Source organism: Papio anubis, chromosome 17 (assembly GCF_008728515.1).
Source record: "Papio anubis isolate 15944 chromosome 17, Panubis1.0, whole genome shotgun sequence".
NCBI classification, from domain to species: domain Eukaryota; kingdom Metazoa; phylum Chordata; class Mammalia; order Primates; family Cercopithecidae; genus Papio; species Papio anubis.
This window is the reverse complement of record NC_044992.1, coordinates 63820263-63834131: the sequence shown is the minus strand read 5'-3', so window position 1 is coordinate 63834131 and position 13869 is coordinate 63820263. Positions and strand designations below refer to the sequence as shown.

General features: G+C 42.0%; 1 long non-coding RNA gene across 2 annotated transcripts; it reads right to left on the bottom strand.

Moving 5' to 3' along the window:
• Nucleotides 1–650: 650 nt before the first annotated feature.
• On the bottom strand, nucleotides 651–13172 carry LOC103878964. 2 transcript variants are annotated; one of them, XR_639343.4, is made up of 5 exons: nucleotides 13081–13172; nucleotides 11068–11212; nucleotides 4506–4755; nucleotides 2634–2792; nucleotides 651–740 (listed from the first exon to the last, which is right to left on the bottom strand). It is a non-coding gene; the product is annotated as an uncharacterized LOC103878964 (long non-coding RNA). The 2 variants fall into 2 exon arrangements; XR_001896482.3 differs by lacking the exon at nucleotides 11068–11212 and having other exon boundaries at nucleotides 13081–13165.
• Nucleotides 13173–13869: the final 697 nt, after the last annotated feature.

Here is a 13869-nt window from a genome sequence, read left to right as displayed (position 1 = left end):
GAAGGTATTGATTAAAAGTTGCCATTATTATGTATCAAGACCAGCAAAGCAGTTAGTTCTCAAATATCCAGCTTATTATTTTTTTGTAAATTTTCGTGGGTATGCAGTAGGTGTGTACATTTATGAGTATATGAGATATTTTGATACAGGCATACAATGCATAATAATCACATCGGGGTAAATGGGGTATCCATCACTTCAAGCGTTTGTCATTTCTTTGTGTTACAAACAATCCATTGATACTTTTTTCATTATTTTAAAGTGTATATAATTATGACTGTAGCCTCTGGTAATCATCATTCTATCTTGATGAGTTCAATTGTTTTAAGTTTTAGCACCCACAAATGAGTGAGAACATGCAAAGCTTGTCTTTCTCTGATGTCAGATTTATTCTAGAAGCAGAGTTTGGCTTCTTGAAGTTGAAAAAAGATGAAAGTGGAATCTGGTTACTTTCCCAGAGGTTCATTCCAGCTCCTGGCCTGCTGATTTCCACCAGAATGAAATTACTGGCCTCAGGATGACACTCTTATGCCCCATTCCTTCCTGGTAGCTTGTGGGTTGTGATACAAATTGTGAGATACTAACTTGGTAAATTCTCCCCAAACTAATAGAACATTTTTGGAGTGATGTTACATTGAATTTCAGTTGCCATGGTAACTCAAATCCCCTTTCTTCCCACATATTCCCCACTGCAGGTCTTCATCTTTGATCTTCTGCAGTCTTGAATCAGAGTGATCATCCTAGAAGTGGACAAAAAGAGAGACTTGTATTAGGATCCCCTTAGGCGCAGGGAAAAAATATGTGACAAGACTGTCTCAATAAGAAAGATTAAGTCACACAATAAAATATCCTATTGATAGGGAAATATAGGTTTGATTAATTCTTCAGTTGAAAGACATTCTTCAGGGACTTGGGTTCTTTGCAACTGCTTTGTCATTCTCTCTCTCTCTATACACACACACACATATATACACACATACATATATACATATACACATAGAGATTTTATATAGAGAGAAAAAATTTATATATAAAATATATTTTTAAATATATATAAATATGTATAAAAATTTATTTATATATAATATTTTTTTCCAGGACAAACTGTTTCTCTGTCACACAGGCTGGAGTGCAGTGGCATAATCTTGGCTCACTGCAACCTCCGCCTTCTGAGTTCAAGCAATTCTCCTACCTCAGCCTCCCGAGTAGCTGGGATTACAGGTATGCACCACCACAACTGGCTAATTTTTGTATTTTTAGTGGAAACGGGGTTTTACCACGTTGGCCAGGCTGGTCTCTAACTGGCTGGTCTTGAACTCTTGGCCTCGTGATCTGCCTGCCTCAGCCTCCCAAAGTGGTGGGATTACAGGCATGAGCCATCCCGCCCAGCCCATTCTTAGCATACTATCTTTGTCTCTCAGCTTTCCTGGCATGTACAAGATGGGTCCTGCAGTTTCAAGGGTTATAGACATTAACCTATACAAAAAGGAGACTTTGCTTTCTAGTTCTTTATAGTAACAAAAACTTTCCCTGAAACGTTTCCCCTCAGACTTTCCTTATGTCTCATTAGTAAGAATCAAGTCATGCATCCTTTTTCAAATCAATCCCTCTCAAGGAGAAAAGAAATACCATAATAGAGCTGGATTAGTCAATATTCATCACTTTTGAGTCACATGTAGGAGGAATGAAGAGCTGAACAAAATAGGGGCAGACCAGCATGGAAGGGTAGGAAAGGGTCAGTGATGTGGTCAATAAAGGAGAGTTGGCTGCTCTACAGCACAATGTACAATAAAGGGTGCTTATGGGATGTTTTCACTGATAAGGGTAAAAACAGTTCTTCTGAAAGATGACAAAGGTTATTTAACTTAGCCAAGTATCCTTTCTGAAATACTCAGGACTGTGTGCTTAGATAAGTGGATTCTGAATTCCATATTATTTGATTGCCCTTGTCTGTCCTTATTAGACTATGACATTGGTTTTCTGGGTAATGTTACTGGAAGTGTCATTGAATTCTTGCAATTTTGTCATTGACAAAGCCATAACATGATGAATCAGTGTCCTTTCAATGTTTTGGTGGAGACCTGTTTCTAACAGGAGCAACAGTAGCAATACTGTGTAAGACCTGCATCAGGACTCAAGTTGGGTTTAATGCCAAATCCACAAAAAGAAAAGAGGAAAATATAATTGGGAAATAGATATTTAGGAGTATAGACCTCATATTGAGTTGTTTTCATTGGATGGAATTATGCATGGATTATTTTCCTCTTTATGGAACAAAACATACTACATTTCTTTACAATTAAATTAAGGCTAAGGAATGACAAAGACATTATCGTTCTTATCATGTATTTAAAAGATATTATTTGTGTTTTACCAGAATAGAGTGCAGAATGCCTTTACTTTGTTGCTTTATGCAATGCCAAGTTTTCAGGGCAAATCCTATTAAGGGGTTTTAGTTACCATTTGATATTTTGCTTTCTTCTCTGCTAACTGCCAGTGCATGGAGATGCCTCAGGATTCTTTAGGCTGTGGTTGGACTTAGTGTAGAAATGCAAACTACTAAATTGAGATTATTTGCCCATTTATTAATTCTATCTGTCAAATATCTATCATATCTATAATCATTGACTTACTTCTTACAATTGTCTGCTCACTTGCAATTTTCCTCCACTGGTCTGTAAGCTTCTGATGAAACTTGTTTCTAGTGTGTCTTCAATGTCTGACATATTTACTTAGTGATAGGTGCTTGGTAAATATTTATTCAGCATTTGAACTCTCAGTGAGCTTTTAATCTAGGAAGAAGATAAGACATGTAAGCAAAATAATATGCTGGGTAATACGCTGTCATAAGAGATGGACAGAGATTTATTGAAATTTCAAAGCTAGAAATCACATGTAATATACTCATTCATATTTTGAAACAATTCCATCTAGTTGCTTAGATAGCACACTATAGTCCTCTATCCATAAACAAACCAAACCAATTGTTTAAAAAAAGTTCACAGAATCTAAATATTGATATTTATCGTTAGTGTTTTTTCTTCAGCTTGGTCTTTGCTGTTAACACTTCTGATTTTATTATGAAAATTGTGTAGTGAGTTTTTCAGCTGTATCAGATTACTTTATTTCTTCCTTAAAAAGACTGTCTTTCAGCTCTTGCATCATTTTATTTGATTCCTTAGATTTCTTGGATTGGTTTCCACTTTCTTCTGAATCTCAATCATTTTTGTTGCTATTCAGATTCTGAATTCTGTGTCTGTCATTTCAGCCATTCCATCCTGGTTAAGAACCATTGCTAGGGTGCTAGTACAGTCATCTGGAGGTACGACACTCTGGCTTTTTGAGTTGCCAGAGGTTTTACATTGGTTCATTCTCATTTCTGTGGGGTGATATTCTTTTAATCTTTGAAATTGCTGTCCTCTGGATAGGATATTTTGCTTTTATATTCTTTAAAGGCTTTGAGGGTTTGACTGTGGTAAAAGTTGAGTTCAGTTGACTGGCTTCATTTCTGGATGATATTGGGGTCCAGTGCTCAACTCTGCCTTCCAGGCTGTGTGCTCTAACAGTAGTACCAGACCCACAGCTTTGTTCTCTGTTCCTCCTGAGGTAAAGCACCCGCTGTGCTGAAGGGGCCAAGGTGTTCCCGGTCTGCTGGCAGCAGTGTCAGCATGCCTGCGGTCATGCCGCTGGCAGCTATGTGGTGGTGCCCATGCATGTGCATGGTGGAGGGAGTGCAGCCAGGATTGTGCATGTGCAGATGGGGGTAGGGCAGCGGGCTATACACACTCTCGCCAGTGGTGGTGGGGTGGCGGCGTCTGCACATGCACATTCCCACTAGTGTCAGTGGAGCACTGGGGCCCACACACGTGCACTCATGCCAGTGGTGGGAGAGCTGTGATGTCTATGTATGTGCTGGTAAAGCAGTGTGGGGAGGCTGCACGTGAATGCTTGCCAGCCAAGCAGTTGGGGGAGACTGCTGGTGATTGTGCACCTGCCAAGCAGTGGGAAGAGGCTGCAGGGGGGTGCTTCTCAGTGAAGACTGCCCTGCTGAAGCTCTGATTGTTAGGTGGTGTGTGCTGGGACAGGAGCTGTGGTGGTGGCCACTGGGAACAACCTCAGTTAGGCATCCGAGGCTGTGCTGCAAATAGGCGTGGCCAAGCAGGAACTCCAGGAAAGGCTGGCAGATGGGGACACTCAGATCACACAGGTTCCATCCAATGGGCAAAATAACCCTGCTCTATCCAGCTGTGACAGTCAACAAGGGTCAAAACCACCTAGAGGTACGTTGCAAGCTTTGGAGGATGGGCATCCCTGACCATGCTCCACTGCAGCCTTTCCTATGCCAAACCCTCTGGGTTCTGCACAGGCTGGAGTCCTGTCCCTGCCACTTCTCCAAGCAGCCCTCTCTGTCAGATCAAATATCCATGGGGGTCCTGGGGTCTCCTGTAGCTAGGATTCTGGAGGTCTGTGGTGAGAATGGGCCACTCCTCACCTACTGAACTCACCTCTTCCCCAGGAGTCACTGGGGGCCAGGAATGAGTCTTTATGTTCAGCAGCCCTGTGCAGGGTTCCCAGCTTCCTCCCACTTCAGCCCTCAGTCTACATCCTCCTTCTGTTCACTCTCAATGCCTTCCTCCTTGAAGATCTGCTCAGAGAGTGCCCGTCTTCTTGATCGTTTGGTATCCTGGTGAAAGATGCTCTTCCTGGCTGCATATATTCAGCCATCTTGGGTTCCTTCCCTCCATTTTTATATCACTATAAAAGAATACACAAAGCTTGTTAATTCATAAGTAAAAGAGGTTTATTTTGCCTCACAGTTCTGCAGGCTGTACAAGAAGCATGCTGCCAGCATCTGCATCTGGAGGACTTGAAGCTGCTTCCATTCATGGTGGAAGGCAAAGGGGAGCCAAGGTGTGCAGAGATAATATGGAGAGAGAGGAAGCAAGAGAGAGGGGAGGTGCTTGATTCTCTTTAACAACCAGCTTTCATGGAAACTAACAGAATGAGAACCCACTCATTACCCAAAGGCCAGCACCAAGAAATTCACGACGAATCTGCCCCATGACCTCCCATTAGGCCCCAAGTACAACACTGGGGATCAAATTTCAACATGAGATTTGGAGAATCAAATATTCAAACCCATAGCAGTGATCTCTAAAGTCTTGATTTTTATTGAGAACCTCAAAATAGTCTGTGTCCAAAGCCTCATGGAGTCTCACCATGCACATTTACAGCACAGCCCTTAGCTGAGGTCTTGTAGAGAACCCTACACAGACCTCTCATACCACTCCTTACTTTCCCCAACACATGCACTTCCACTTTTTCTAGGATATTGCCCTGAAATTTCCATTTTCATTAGTATTCCCAAACTCAGATCATTGCTTCCTCAGCTCAGCAGGAATGCCATGCTCTTTGGGTTCTACTTCCATGTGCCACAGTTGGGAGATTGTCCCTGGCAGGGAGCCCAGGTGAACATGGGGCTTACTTTATCCATTTCCCTTATTTCAAGAATCTCACCTGTAATCCCAGCACTTTGGGAAGCCGAGGTGGGTGGATCATGAGGTCAGGAGATCGAGACCATCTTGGCTAACACGGTGAAACCTCATCTCTAATAAAAATACAAAAAATTAGCCAGACATGGTGGCGGACACCTGTAGTCCCAGCTACTCGGGAGGCTGAGACAGGAGAGTGGCGTGAACCGGGGAGGTGGAGCTTGCAGTGAGCCAAGATCACACCACTGCACTCCAGCCTGGGCGACAGAGCGAGACTCTGTCAAAAAGAAGAAGAAAAAAGTCTCAGTAGAGGCCTGTCTAGTTTGCTGTGCCTAGAAACAGGTGCCTTATATGTGTTATTCAATTTTATCATTGTTTACAGACGAGAGCAATTCCAATATGAGTTATCTATCAGAGCTTGAAGCAGAAGCTTCTCTCATTATTTAAAAGTTAAAAGCAGATGGCTATGCTGTAATAAGAAGACTAAGCACGTGCAAATTCTGAATAATTAAAGTGAGGAGAGCTCAGAGCCAGTAGAGTCTGGGTTTGGTTCTCTTTATCACATTCTGTGGTGATTACTGATGTCCTCCACAGTCTCCCAGCCTAAAACAGATGCTTTTATGGGAGTTGTGATCTTTTCAGGATTTGAATGATGGCTCCTAGTTAGAAGTCAATATATCATCAAGAAATTCTAGAGGATTATAATTGATTAAAACTCACCATAACATGTATCTGTTGGATATTTATTTTTTTGGGACAGAGTCTTGCTCTGTTGCCCAGAGTGGAGTGCACTGGTGTAGTCTTGGCTCACTGCAACATCTGCATCCCAGGTTCAAGTGATTCTCCTACTTCATCCTCACAAGTAGCTGGAGCTAAGTTTTGTAGTTTTAGTAGAGATGGGGTTTCACCATGTTGGCCAGGCTGGTCTTGAACTCCTGACCTCAGATGATCCGCCTACCTCAGCGTCCCAAAGTGCTGGGATTAAAGTGTGAGCCACCATCTCTGGCCACCTGTTGGATATTTGATGACATATCTCTACCTACTAATTCCATGAGAACAAACATTTTAAAGTACCTTCTAAGGGCTAGGTCATATACTAGATTCTAAAAAAAGGTAGAAGAAGGCACAGCCCCTCAAAGACTTTCATAGTCGAAGAAGAGAAAACAGACATGTAAAAAGAGTATTATGATGTGAAAAATCTGATATGTGAGATTGGACAAGTTGGAAAATGCCTGAGCTAAGCCTTTACTAGTTAGTAGCAATTTATCACACAGTAGGTCCATGTATGTGTGATGGGCTTTTCAAGTAGAATAGAGCTCCTGAGCAGAGCCAACCACGGAGTGGAAGGAGAGCATGTGCCATAGGCTTGAAGTCGATAGGCAAGAGGTAGTGGGGGAAGAGACTAGATTGGCATACAGGGTACAGCTCATGAAAAACCTAACAGAACATAATAGGGAATTCATATTTTACTTTTAAGCAATGAGAAGCCATTGAAGGACTGTTGAGAAGGGAAGTGATATGATCAGATTTAGATCAACACAGTAAATTAGCAAGGTTCAATTGAGTGGAAGGGATTGAAATCAAGAGGGATGATCTTTGTGGTGCACAAAGAGGGTTCTTTCAACTAAGTCAGTGACCCAGAGACAGTGGGGAGGGGTTAGATTTCAGAAATACTTCAGAAGAATTTGGGGGATAATTTTATAATGGGTTTAAGTAAGAGAAGTACCTAGGATGAAACCCAGCTTTTTGGTTGGAGTAATTGGGTGAATGGCAGCAACATTTGCCAAGGTGGAGGAAGAAGGGGGAAGTCTAGAGGGGAACGATGATTCATGGATTCATTCACTCATTCATCTGTTCAACACATTTAGTGAAGGCCCACTACATGTCAGCACTGCTCCAATGTAATATTAACTAAGGTGGGCAAAGTTGCTGCTGTCGTTGGGGGGAATAAAGCATTTTTAAAAGGAACGAGAGCTTTTGATATTGAAGATACATAAATAAGATAAATCAGGGTACAGCAATAGAGAGGGAAAGAGGAGCCTCTGGAACAAGAAAATCCTCTTGGAAGAGTTTCCTTTGAGCTGAGACTTGTGTGGTTATCAGAACACAGACATGTAAATATTAGAGAAGCATCTAGAAAGTGAACTGAAAATGCAAAGTCTTCCTGGTTGGAGTGATCCAGACTTGTGAATGTAATGAAGGTCCCATGTGCCTGGGGCAGAGCGAGTGTGAGGGAGGGCGAGAGAAGATAAGGAGGGATCTTGTAGGATATGATAGGAAAGGGTTAGGGGTTGGATGTTATTTGAACTGCAGACTCTCCCTTAATATATATGCCATGAGGCTCTAATTCTCCTTGTGAAGCAGACTTCGGTTTGGCATGATAGATATTAAATTTGAGGTGCTTGTCAGACACCTAAGTGGAGATGTTTACCACACAGTCAGATGAACTTGTAGAATTTTGCAGAAATATAAGAACTGGAAAAAATAGATTGGAGAGTTGTCAACCAACAGCATACAAGTGACAGTTAAAGCTGAGGGTGTGCTTACATTTTCACAGCATGAGTGTGTAGAAGCAGAGAATCTCAAATTAGCTGCCTCATATGTACAGTGTGAAGACAGGCAGGTGTTGTTTAGTGTTAAAAGACAATGCAAGATGGCCTATCATCTTTAGTTGCAACATAAGTAGCTGGTCATCTCTCTTTTATACCTGGTTTGTTCCATGCATTTAAAAGAAGTACACATCCTCTGCAGGCATTTGTGTTTAATGAAGCGTAAGGAAGAGAAGCAGGTTAAAAATGGAGTGTTACAGAACACACTGCAGACTGGCCAGACTGTACATGATAATCTGGTGTAAAAGTTAAGTAGCTCATATATTTGAAATTCTATTTTACCGCTTTACTAAAGCAATTAACGCCTTACTCAAACTATTATCTTCCCCTGTCAAATGTAGCATCACATGGGTAAAAAAAGAAGCTAGCTTGTGTGTACTGTATAGCTTCAGACAGTAGTCTTAGCACATGGTGTGTATCTCAGCAGAGTATTTTCCTTAATTCTTGCAGGCTGTTGCTGAGACTTTAGCATTGATTCCATGGATCTCTCTTATGGTGAGACTTCAGCCAAGTTGTTTTACTTTAGTAAAGGCTTCTTTAATTTATCTTCAATGTCCCACCTCTCTGGAGTACTAATGATCTGTTTGTATCACTATATCACTTTCCTCTCTTGTGTGTCCATGTACACACAATTATAAAAAAATTTCCAAATTAGATACTTTGAATTTTGAGATAATAAACACAATTCCAGATTTTTTTTTTTAAAGTTCTGTTTAGTGTTATCATTCTATGTGTTTCTGCTGATGTAGTGGGAATTTCCTCTAAGCCAAACAAAGCCACAGTGTGGCTCCAGTAACTTGGAAAGACCTGGAAGGCAATCTGGTTTATTCATCAATCCTGATTGATTTCTTTCTTCAACTCATTCCATCTAAGGAACATGTTTTCTCATCCATTAAATAGATGTAATACACCACATTAAATCAAGCTTTTCTGTCTTAAAACTTGCCTTGAAGTCTGTGATGGTGATATTTTAGGTTTTCATGTATTCTCTTGAAGACTGAAAGTCAAGGAAATGTAAACAGAGAAAGCAGGATGTCAACATATAAGCACCTTTAATAAAGGAGGATGCATATCAAAGGTGATTATTTCAAATAGTATTGCAGACTAGACAGATTCTCCCACCTTAAAAAGTGAGATACATAATACATAAGCACACTGCCATGGGGGATGGTGCATTCTGACTGGTTACAAGTACGGCATCTCTAGGGGTCCCCTGGTTGATATCCACGGCATCTTCCTGCAAGAAGCATGTTGTATTCAGCAGGTTGAGGGAGTGGTAAGGGGGACGTCCTGAACTTTCCACTGGGAGCTCTGCTATTGATTCTGGCATTTAGGCAAATTCCAGTGGCATCTCAGGTCCCCAAGTCTGAGAACAGGATGCTGGTCGGGACTCTAACTGCCTTTGGCTATGACACACCCTTTGGCAGATGCTCTCAGCAGTTGTCAGTTTCAGTTTCAGTGTGGAAATAGATGATTTATTGTCCCTTGAAAATTGGTGGTGGTTTGGGAGGGGGAGTGGCATTGAAGAGGACCCTGAAAGACAACTCTCTGTGACTTTAAGAACATGGACTGGGCTTGAAAGGTGAGAAAGCATGCCTTGAGCCTGCTTCTTAAAAAAAAAAAAAGTTTCATTTCAGAATAAGAACTTTTTAGGGGAATGGAAGACATAGAGAAATAAATGAAATATGAAAATATTATGGGAAAAATATACAGACCAAAATTGTTTCGTGCACAGTATGTGCTCAATGTTTGTTATTTGTAATATGAGGACTTCCAAAGGGGTCGGAATAGCCTTTACAAGAAAAGGACCTTTTTCTCCCCTCTGAAATTTATACATTATCTGATAGAGTTCAATGTAGCTACAAGTTTGTCCACATAGAAATGCATTCTTTTGGCTGGGCGCGGTGGCTCATGCCTATAATCCCAGCACTTTGGGAGGCCGAGGTTGGCGGATCATGAGGTCAGGAGATCGAGACCATCCTGTCTAACACGGTGAAACCCCGTCTCTACGAAACATACAAAAAATTAGCTGGGAGGGGTGGTGGGTGCCTGTAGTCCCAGCTACTTGGGAGGCTGAGGTAGGAGAATGGTGTGAACCCAGAAGGCGGAACTTGCAGTGAGCCGAGATCGTGCCACTGCACTCCAGCCTGGGCGACAGAGCCAGACTCCGTCCCAAAAAAAAAAAAAAAAAAAAAAAAAAGACATGCATTCTTTTAGTTGTGAACTACATGGCATTGTACATAGTGAGGGCCCCATCTGTAAAATCAACTGGAAGAAAGTTCAGGAAAGAAATGTCATTGATTTTTTTTTTTTTTTACTGTCTTGAATGATAGAAGCAGCCTGTGGAAAGGAAACATTGGATCAGTGGATGTTAGTTACTTGGGGTTTGTTAATGAGTTCCATGAGTTATAGAAATCCATTTCAGAAATTTAACCCTAGATAAACAGTCTTAGCAAGGAAGAACCAGTTCTTTTTATCTTTGAGCTATACTACTAGGCTGGAGGTTGTGGGGAGGGTCAGTGAGAAATGTCAAATGACTGATTGCTATGTTGCGGACTAGATTCAGATGACCTTAATATCATTAAAATCTAGAACTATAGAACTTTAGAATGATAAAAGAAATTATAGTCCATCAATTATTATTTTATATCTTATAACTTCTTGGAGTCATTATGGGTAAGAGAAGAAATTTAGTACTGTGAGGAGAAACAAAAGGAGATACTCCACATTCCACTTTCCACTTTCCCAGGATGTTTCTGGACTTCCTTGTGAGTCTGATGAAGCACTGAGTGCATAAAACAGAAACCAGGCTTAGTGATGCCCTTTTAGAGGTCTCAACATGAACGTAGTATGAATCTAGCATGAATTAATGAATCCTAGAATTCTATGAATCGTGAATGTAGTATGAAAAACACCTAAGAGGCAGAGAGAGCATAAAAATACAGAAGAATGAATGAGTTTCCCACCTCTTTTTCTTTCCAGACCCTTCAATCTGCTATTGGAATTGGGCTTGTGGACTGGAGAGTTCCACAACTGGAGGCTTCTAGGTCTTGTGTGATGAGATTTTTTCTAACTTGGTTTAGACTTCTTGGAAAAGTTCCCATCTTCTCTCTGCACTTGACAGAACAGATAGAGGTAGACGGATGCATATCTACAAGAATCAAAGTATAGATGGGGAGTGGAGGAAATAGGGTCTTCATTTTATCCTCCACTACCAATCAAGTCAAGATAATAGGACCATTTATCCCATTTTTGTGGAGGGCCTACAGAAATGTTGCTCCCTTTGAAGTGAGGTTGAAAAAAATTCTGCCTGGGGTCCAATGATTTCATCTTTGACTCTGCCACTTTGAAAGACCTAAGCATGGGCTTTGGACACTGTCTCTATGGATGCAAATAATTTTTGTGTCCAGGTTCCCAGGCAGGCTGTGTCTTTAATTCTTAAGGGGAGTCTTTCTTGGATGTTGGTTCAGAGGAGGATGTTGGTAACCCAACACGGATGTAAATGGAAGGTTCATGTGTTTTTTTAGTAGGGAGCTGGCTGGGTGTTTGGGAAAACTTGATCTCTGTGATATTATCCTCACCAGAGAAAGGGGCTCAGATTCTGAGCTAAACTATGCCACGTTAGCTTCAAAGAACTGCAAAAATGTCCCAGGACATTGGTGACCCCACTATGTGGTTACAGTCAGGACAAACCAGAACAGCACCCATTGAGAAGCTGGCTCTCCCAAGTGTGATGCTTGGGAAGCACCCTGCAGCCCCGGAGTGAGGCCTTCCCGAGCTTTGTGGCCCTTTGTCACCACATCTGGGTTGTGATGGTGGCAGGCCTCACTCAACAAGCTTGCCTGGGCCAGGGGATACTTGAATAGGAGACTTTCAAGGAATTGTTTAGAAAAAGATGATTTTGTTGAGGGCAGATTGTTCTTGACACATGCAGCAGTCTATTGGGGAAGGCAACAGAGGACAGTCAATACTTCCCCATCATTCCTGCTACTGCACAGTTTTATTTATGAGAGTTTGGGTCATATGAGGCTTGGCCAAGAAGACATCTGATGGGTGGAGTGATACTCACCTTAACCACACCTCTGGTATGCTGAGACACCCCAAGGAGAATGTGTGTGTGGAGAAGGCAGGCAGGGATGCCACACCCTGAGCCTGCTTTCCTCCCTGCTGTGAGAACCTAAGGAAAAGCTTCTAGAAATCATTCTTGCTTTCCCAGAGGTCTGCCACTGCCTATCTTGGGATATATTTAGGAGGGAGAGGAATGACGCAGAAGAATGTTGTTCTGGGGAGTTAAAGCTTTTTTTTTTTTTTTTCTCGGCAGCTATTTATCTGAAAATAGTTGAAGTAGTTCAGATTTCATGGGGCTTTGAACACATTGGCATATGTGATTTGGGCAATAAAGTGTTGGTTGTTTTGATGAGGATCCCATTAACCGCTCTGTAAATGAGATATGTTTTCAAAGGGCATCTACTCTCTCTCTCTCCTTTCTCTCTCCTTTTTGTCCTCTCTCTCTCTCACTCTTTTGATTCTTTTTTCAGACTTTTGATTCTCTTTTCAGACATGAGTTGAGATAATTTGACAGATGAGTTCTCTTTTTGCTTTCTATCTCCTGGACAATCAAATTTGGCTAAGAGGTAACATTTGTAAGGCACTTATTATGTACTGGACACGTCCCTAGGCACTTTACAAGCAATATGTTTTTTATCCATTTTATGAGGCGAGTGCTGCAATTTTCTCCCTTTGACAAATGAGGAAATCGATACTCAGAAGTTCGGAGTTGCTCATGATCACTCAGTTAAAAAGAGATTGTATTTGTAAGAATAAACTAGGTTATGCTGCAGTAATCAAAACCCACCAATAACACTCAAAACTCACCTACAACCCTCCAATTATATGGCACGATGCAACAGGTTTATTGTTACTTACGTTACACACCTAGACAATTACTCAAAGGCCCAGAATAAGGGAGGCTTTACTACCTTGAAACGTCACAACCGGGGAACACAGCGCCATGGCTGCCGTAGCAGGGAAAAGAGTGCTGGGAAGTCTCACCAGCGGTCATATTCCGGGAAAGACACAGATCACTTCCGCTCACAGCTTATTGGCTGAAACTAGCCGCACGGCCCAATGGCAAGCTGGTAAGCTGGTACTCCTCCCTCCCCTTCATGAGGAGGCAAACCAAAATGGCAGACTCATAGAAATTCCTACGTCTGAGACACACTTTGAGCTTTTAACCACTACGTGATACTGCCCTTCAGAAAAATGCTTTCATGCCTGACTAGAGATACAAAGTAGCTGTGTGGGGCTTCATAATTCACTTTCTCCCATCCCATTTTAATGTTACCACACCTGCCACTGGATCCCAAGAGGGCATAGTTAGTACCTCCTTTCAAGGGTCCTTCTGGCCCCCACCTAGCTCTTGTGCTGCACAAGACCAATACTCAGTGCCCTGTGGCCCGTGTTTAACCTTTGGGATTCATGTAATCAGCACCCACACAGCTAGGAATCACTGAGTCACAGGCTGAGTCGCTGCTTGCATCTTCTGTGCCTGGAAATGAGATCTTGGGCCAGAGTAGCTCTGCCTCCTACACCCCTGGCCGGTTCCCATGGCTCTGTGCAGTCCTGCTGCAGAGTTATATGGGGTATATCTCTGACATCTCAGAGGAGCACTTAACAAATGTCACCATCTGTAGATCACAGCATACTGTAGTCTTAGACCTGGAAGTCCATGAACATCTTGGCAGGAATCTTCATCGTGTTTCTGGAGA